The 8,040-nt window shown below is 46.0% G+C and overlaps 1 protein-coding gene across 3 annotated transcripts in view; it reads right to left on the reverse strand.

Annotated features, from left to right (window-relative positions):
* FRYL (FRY like transcription coactivator) overlaps positions 1-8,040 on the reverse strand; it is a 376,409-nt gene that overhangs the window by 333,124 nt on the left and 35,245 nt on the right. The gene's annotated exons all lie outside the window — the stretch shown is intronic.

The following is an 8,040-nucleotide window of genomic DNA, read 5'->3' on the forward strand; positions in this document are numbered from 1 at the left end:
CATGGCAGGGGGTCAGACTACATGATCTGTCTAGGTCCCTTCTGACTCATTGATTCTATGATTCTACTCCATGTTTTGGTTTTTTTTTCAGGGAATGAGGTGAGGCTTACTAGTCAGTAGTTCCCTGGATCCTCATTCTTCCCTTTCTTAAATATGGGCACTAGATTTGCCCTTTTCCAAATCATCTGGGATGTCTCCCAATTGCCACAAGTTTTCAAAGGGCATTATCTTGGATCTTGCCAGCCAGTGGCTCAGCAATCACATCAGCCAACTCCCTCAGCACCCTCAGGTGCATTGCACATCCAGTTCCATGCACTTGTACAAGTTCAGTTTTTTTACATAGTTCTCAACTTGTTCTTTCATCACTGCCGGCTGCTGACCTCTCCTACCCAAACTGTACTGGCAGGTACAGTATGCTGGGAGTTGACCTTATCTATGAAGATTGAGGTAAAAAAAAAAAAAGGCATTGAGTACTTCCACCTTTTCTGCATCTTCTCTCACCAGACTGCCTCCCCCATTCAATAAGGAACCTACACTTTCCCTGATTTTCCTCTGGTTGCTGACACTTGTAGAAACCCTCCATGTCATGTCCCTTGCTAACTACAACTCCAAATGTGCTTTGGCCTTCCTGATTTCATCCCTGCATGCCCAAGCTATACTCTTATACTCCTCCTTAGTCACTTGTTCAAGCTTCCACTTCTTGTAAGCTTCCTTTTTGTGTTTTAGCTCATTGAAGACTTCCCTTCTCAGACAAGCTGCTCTTCTACCATACTTGCTAATCTTCGACCGCAAAGGGATGGTTTGCTCCTGTGCTCTCAGAAAAAAAGGTTTATTTCAAGTACACCCAGGTCTCCTGCCCTCCTTCCTCCTCAGATTGGCTTCTAAAGGAACCTGCCCATCAGTTCCCCGAGTTAAAGTTTGCTTTTCTGAAGTCCAGAGGTAGTAGTCAGAGGGCTGGATGAGTTTTGGTAATTCCTCTGTGACACCTCAGATTCAGGCTCTGCGCAAACAGCAGACCTCTGGCAAACAGCAAACCTCCCAAGACAACAGGTCAGGCTGGCAGATAGATACTTCTATTCCCTGAAGACAGAAGTCTCAAACTACATTCATTACTTTCTGTTGGTCGCAGAATCCTCCCAACCTTGGGGATGCCTGGCCTGGCCTCTTCCACCAATGTAATATGCTCCTCTTTCTCTGTTGCTAGGGCTCCATATCTGTTTTTCAGGCAAGCCACTGCAGGTGGAGATGAAGACTTCTGCACTGCCTCTTCCTTCTCTAGCACCATCTCTGGTGGTCCTTCCTCTGCAGTCCTAGAGGTCTCCTTCAGCACTGAACCTATTAAGTCCTCATGGCAAAAGATGCTTCAGAACCTTGCCATCTCCTCCTGTAGTTCTCTTGCTTGCTTCAGGAGGGACACCACTAAGAGGCTCCACTGACATTGCTGGAACTCCCCCACCTGGCTGTCACTGGAATGAACCTGCAAGTTGCAGGCTCCACAGAACCAAACTGGGACCTGGGTGGAAGCCTGGATGGTGAGAGGCCCTGCCTGGACAGACAGTTCACAGGTGCAAGCTGGCAGTGGCAGTGGCTCTGGCACTGCAATGTCCTCTAGTCATTTTCCTGAGTCTCTTAATCCGCCGCCTCTCTTCCTGCCCTTCTCTCCAAGCGGACCCTGCCTAGAACTCCCTTGTAAGCTGGCCTGTTCACTGCTCCTTGGTCCCAAAAGGTTCCCTTTCCCCTGCTTCCTCTCACCAAGCTTCCAGCAAGGGAAGGAGAGAGAAAGTTTCCAGGTAAACTCCCTAGCAACGCCTCCCTCACTCTGGACTCAAGTTAAATAAGGGGCTTAAGTATTGGTCTACCTTCTGAGTATTAGCTACTTATGCTAAATATATTTAAGTCAGTTACTCTTAATTAAAGAAAGAACTTACCTTAACGCTCCCCTTTAAAGCAGGGGGCTGGCAAACTGACCTGCAAACTGTTTAGCAAGCTACCCTGTTTGATGTCCCTGATCACTCAGGAAGTCTCCTTTTATACCCTGCTGAGCCTGGACTGGCTCTACCCCTTTTAAGGCTTTTGTCAAATACAGGCAGCAATTATTCAGGTAGCAGCTCCCCCAGCTGCTCAGAGCATATGCCCAAACACACCAGGCCACCAAACAAACACTCAGCAAGCCAAACACAGACAGCCCTGGCCCAGTTACCTTCCTGGAGCAGGATCTGGTGCATGGCTCCTCTTCCCCTTCCCTTTCCCCTTCCTCCTCTAGCTCTTAGTGAACTGCTTGCAAATTGCCCTGTTTACTCAGTAAGTATTTTTAAAGGGCCTTTGCAAGTTGGCTGCTTCTGCCAAGACTGGAAAAAATTCCAGAGTTATCTTAGAGAAGACATAGTTTGTGACTAAATACAGGTCTACCTTTCTACATTGTTTTCTTTTTCTTACATTAGTTATAATACAATTCATCCATATGACGTCAACTGTCTCACCCAGTTCAGAAATCATTATTCATGATAGAGATGTCTTGGCTGTTCTCCAATTAAGACAGAAGAAAAAAGTAAAAGAAATTATTTCTGCAACATCCTGAACTTATAGGAATTACCAATTTTTTACTCTTCGAAACAGGATTATGCTGCGGATCCACATGACAAGTGTTTTCATTCCTAAGGATAATTTTGAAAGGGTTCCACTTTTCTCAGTAAAAAAAAAGGCTACAGGTGAATGCACCCCCAGAGCACACACTGCTTTCCACTCCAAAACATAAGCACTTTGTTTCCTATGTCTCCCTATTAACACTTACACCCTGTTTCTTCCAGATGTGTACCAAAGAGTTCCATGTTTTTTGAAGAACGCCTACTTGCAAATGTCATAGATTTTGGGAGTTTTTTGTAATGGACAATAATGCTCTACATAGCTTTTTAGCAGACACTAGGATCTATTGTGCACTAGAAAATTTCACAGGTTGCTCAACCTCAGGCCCATGGGCCAAGTGAAGCCTGTGAATCCATGGCATCTGGCCCATGGGGCTCCTGACAGGTCAGGAAGTTTGGTGGTGGGAGAGCAGTGGCCATTAATAGCACCACCCCTCCCCTGCTGCCAGCTTCCCAAACCCTGTGCAGCAGCTCAGAGCTGGCCCATGCCCCCTCTCCTGCACAGCCGTTCTGGGGCATCACCATGCCCCTTATTCTTCACATAGCTGAACTGGGGCTGGGCCATACCCCCTTCCCCAGTGAGGTCAGGCTGAGGCTAGGCCAGCCCCCTTTCCCTCCTCATAGCTGGGCTACAGCTAAGCTGCCCCGTCTACCTCCATGCAGCTGGATGGGGCCCTGCCATGCACACTCCAGATGCTGGATCTGGGCCACAAACAGACCAGGCACTGCCCATCAGTGAAAAAGGTTGAGCACCACTATGATAGCCAACAGAGCTATGCTGGCAACAACTCAATATTAAGCTATATTGGCAAGACCAAGGGTCTAAGCACAGTTCTGCTGACAGAGGAGGGTTTCTGCTGGCTTCACTAATGTTATTCAGGGAGATGGTGTAACTACATCAACTGAAAAAAAAGATATTTTTATTTTTTAATATACAAAAGCTACAGCTAGAGCTACAGCTAGATATAGATAGAGAGATATCTCTGTCTTCCACATCTCCACAAGAGGGCTCTGCAGCCATAGCTGACTGATATAGCTATAGAGGCAGCATTTCTATAATGTAGAAAAATCCAAGATCTTTGTAGACTGGAAACAGTGACAGTTAAAGGTTTGGTAAATAGGAAAATAAGTAACTATAATAGGGTGAAGTTGGTGGCAAGATGAATTGTACCTAACATAGCGATAATCATTTTTAAAAAAAAATAAACAAACCCACAAGATCCCTGTACCACTTAAAGTTTTCCATTATTTTTTTCCTCTCAGTCTATTCACAACTCCATTTGCTAAACGTTTTCATAAGGGAGTGGCTCTAATACGGCACATGACTAACTAGAAAAAGATGCTTTTCCTCAAGGAAAAAAAAAAAATCTATCATCATCTTACTTAAGGGACTATATTTTGTTTCTTCTTGCTACTTCTTCAAAACCAGGTCTAAAAAAGTAATCTAGATTGTATTTATTTTTTTGTACCACACCTGTTAACCACACTACAATCAGTTACACTTGTGAAAAATCATAGGTGTAGAGTGTCTTATTTCACCTGCAGAACTGGTGATGATGTGTAGAGGCCAAGGGGGCCAAGAAGGAAGGGAAGACTCTCCCCACTGTAACTTTCAACGCTCAGATGAGTTTATAGAGTTGACAGAGAAACGCGCATCTCTCTTTACTTACTTACGATTGGAAAATCATTTGAAAAATAAAACATGAAACTGCCCAAGGCTATTTTTAAGCTAACTGCTTTCCAGATTCGAGGTATATGTTGTAAATAAGTGCCATCAGATTACAGAAAACAAAAATATTTTCCTGTGCTTTTATATAAAAGTTTCCTGTAATTTTGTGTTTTTACTAGTTACAGGAATTTATTTCTTGTTCCAAGGCACAGTGTGGTGATCAGTGCTCTTAGACACGATGTCAACCCTCCAGTCCTTCAATAGGTCAGAGTTCACGTTCTTTCCGGATAACGCTTTGCCCTGAAACTCCTCAACTATATTCTAAACACAGCTTGGTACCAACTCTACATGCTTTTAATGCCAACATTATTCATTTTCAGTGATAAACTTCATTCTTGGAAAACTGTGAAAGATAATCTTTTCAGGTATTCTAAACTGGCTTGCAGGATAAAACCACAACATAGTTTCAAACCTCCCCTCCCCCCAGTGCCCACAAAATTTACATTCCTAAGTAGTTCAGTAATAAGTAGTTCAGTAATTGTGGGGTACTATAAATACCACCGCAAAATGTATAGATTGCTAGATTACTGCTGTACAGGGCTACTGTATGCAAAAAAAATACACAGTATCCTGATTAGTGAAGAAGGCTAAGAAACATTTACAAGAAGCTGCTGAAGATGAACAGCAGCTCAGAAGAGAGCTCACCTTACATGTGGAAAAAGTAACAAGTTACTAAAATGAAATACTTGCTCTAGAAAAAAAAAAGAGAGAAATAAATGTACACTTGTAAGGACTGCCCCCTAAAACCTAATGATTAATAATTCAGGTGCAAGCAACATTAATCACTACAATCATCTGAAACCAGGACTACTGAGACTGCTTAGGCTCTCTGAGGAAAGCATAAATTTGGGCATGCAAAAGATGTACGTCTGCTTCTCCCCATTTGCAATCCTGTATGTCCAGCATGTTTGTCAGAAAATGGAGTTACCCTTTATCACTTCTTTCAAAGGGAATAGGAGAAAGGAAACCGTGTCGTCTCAAAGCTTTCCAAGCACATATTTTTTGAAAAATTCTGCTAAATAACCTGTCAGTAGATGTCAGGAACTATGATACAAACCATCAGGAACAACTGCTTAATCAGCAATTAATCTTAATTCTTGGCCACAGAAAGTAAGATTTCATAAAAGCAAGCATAAACATGAATGACTCTGTTAAAACCCCTTCTGGTTCACAAAATTTGAGCCTTGGAGCCACGGGATTACAGAATAAACTGTATAAAAATTCCCCAACCCTGACCACTCTTGTAATATCTCAATTTATAACCATAAAAAAGCTAGTCTGTATATAGTGGGCCATACAAACAGCAGCTTCTTTAGATAATAAAGTTTGCTGTTGCCAATTTAAACAGTATTTTCCAGTGAGACAACCTGTATTATCAGCAGGGATCCCGGTTTTCTGTTTCACGCGAAAAAATACAGGTTTTCTCCTTCAAAAGAGAAAAACCGAGATTTCTCCTCTGAAGTGGGAAACTGCGAGTTTTCCCTTGTAAGATGGCAGAGTTCCAGCCTGCAAGGAGCCGCTTGGGGTGGGGGGAGTGGGAGGTGGACATTTGGAAGCAGGGGCGCCAATGTCTGTGTGTGTGTGTACATGTGCACGTGGCCAGCAATATAGCCAGGCAGAGTGGCAGGAGCAGCTCCATCCAGGTAAGTTTATGGGATTCGGTGGAGGGGTCAGGCCCCACTGCTCATCCCAGTGCTACCTGCTGACAGCAGCCCTATGTGCTCACCTGCTGGGAGAGAGCAGAGGCTGGGGGTAGTGTGTCCTGCAGTCCCTGCTTCCACACCAGGGCCCCAGAGCAGCCACTGAGCTGGCACCAAGTGACCCAGAACAGGGGTCTCAGCCATCCTGCCCCCAAGCTGGGTGTGCTGGGCACTGCCAGCATGCAATGCTGTAGGATCCAGGTGTTTCCCCTTGGACTCTGGCCATGGGAGCATTGCCATGTCCTTCCCAGCAGTGGGGCTGTGAGGGCAGCTTGGAACAGGACTAAGGCTCCGGCACTCTTGCCCATGCCCCTCCATTAATTTGTCAGGGTAAGGGCAGCCACTACAGGGAGCTCCCACTGCCTGTCCCTACATGGACAGAAGGCAAGCACCAGCTGCCAGCAGTCCCCATACAGGCTGGCCCAGGGAGGGATCTCCCAATGGGGAGCTGGCAGGTGTGGGTTTAGGTGGTGGGGGCACCCTGAGCTCCTGGAGCCAGATCTTCCCACAGGAGGCATTGGCTGCAGGAAGCTTGCAGCTACTCCACTCTCCTCCCCACAAGGCACAGTCACAGGAACTCTGCTGCTTCCTTTCTTCCCTGAACAAAAAGTGGGGGAGGGGGAAAAGGTAGAGGACCAGGGCTTGGGGATTATCCTTGCATCACTGGGGCTGGGGACCGAGCTCTGGCAATCCAAACTGGCCCCCCTGACAACACAGGGTGGCCAGGCATGGCAGAACTTGGCACACAGCCCCAGTGGTGCAGGACTGGTCCAGACCATCAGGGGCCAAGCTCTGGTGAGTCCAGACCAGCCTTGCACCACTGGGGCAAGGATCACGCTTCAGGAAACCCCACATACCCCACCTGCTCCACACACTGAGGAACAGGGGTGGGGTGGGGGGGGTGGCGATCAGGAGGCTGTGTCTTGGGAGTAAAGGGCACTGGCATATCAGAGCTGCTTAGTGCTACAATGCAGCAGGGGCGGACAGCTGCAGTTGAACCCACATCCTGGTAAGCGAAGGGGGCAGGAAGAGCTGATTTTCCACGATAAAAACCAAAATCAAATGCCAATATATAAAAGGTATTTAAAATTTATTTTATTATAATGCTTTAGGCACTGGTAGGTTTCCAAATTGCTTTAAAATTGTAAATATATCAATAAAACATTGTGTTGAACTGATATCTAAAGTGGTATTTCATTTTAATCATGGAAAAATGCATTTAAAAAAAAAAAAATCAAAGAATTTTGGAACTTTTTAAAATCAGAAAATATTGGATTTTTAACAGAGAAGACCAGGATCCCTGGTCATCACCTTTCCCATTTGAAAAGTAGGTACATTCACTTAGATTTACAGTTACTGCTTAAGAAAAAAAAAATATTTGAAGACACATATTTCTTCACTGCTTAATATTTACAATCTATTTTGCTTTCTGTTAAATGTTTCTCTTCACTCAGTATGTTCAGAAAGCATGTCTAAAACTATTTTTAAAAGTGTATAAAAGGGCAGAGACAGGAGCCTGAGCATGGCCCACCCATGGCCTGCCATACAGTGCCAGGCAGCCTGGGAGACAAAGCTGCTTCTGCCCAGCATCCTCCACAGCACCTGGGAGATACAATCCAGCCCCGAAAGCCCTGGCCAGGCCATGCTGAGCCCCAGCCTCCACTGGTGGGTAGCATCCAGGGGGTGGACTGCATCACCCAGGCACCATGGGGGACACTGGCAGAAGTAGCCCTGCCTGCCCAGCATCATGTAGCAGGCCCTGGCCAAGCCACACTCAGGCCCTGACAGCTCCAGCTACCACATGGTACCAGGAGGGCAGGCAGGGTTGCTTTGGCCCAGTAGCTGCCAAGGCCTGAGTGCAGCTCTGGCAGCCAGCCTCTGCCAGCAGGGAATGGAGCCTGGCCATGGACCTCCATGGTGTCCCATCGTGACGGCTCCTGGGAGCTGTGGGATGGGGGGGGGGTGAGGA

This window comes from Gavialis gangeticus, unplaced genomic scaffold, assembly GCF_001723915.1.
Source record: "Gavialis gangeticus isolate Ggan-Ray unplaced genomic scaffold, GavGan_comp1, whole genome shotgun sequence".
NCBI classification, from domain to species: Eukaryota; Metazoa; Chordata; order Crocodylia; family Gavialidae; genus Gavialis; species Gavialis gangeticus.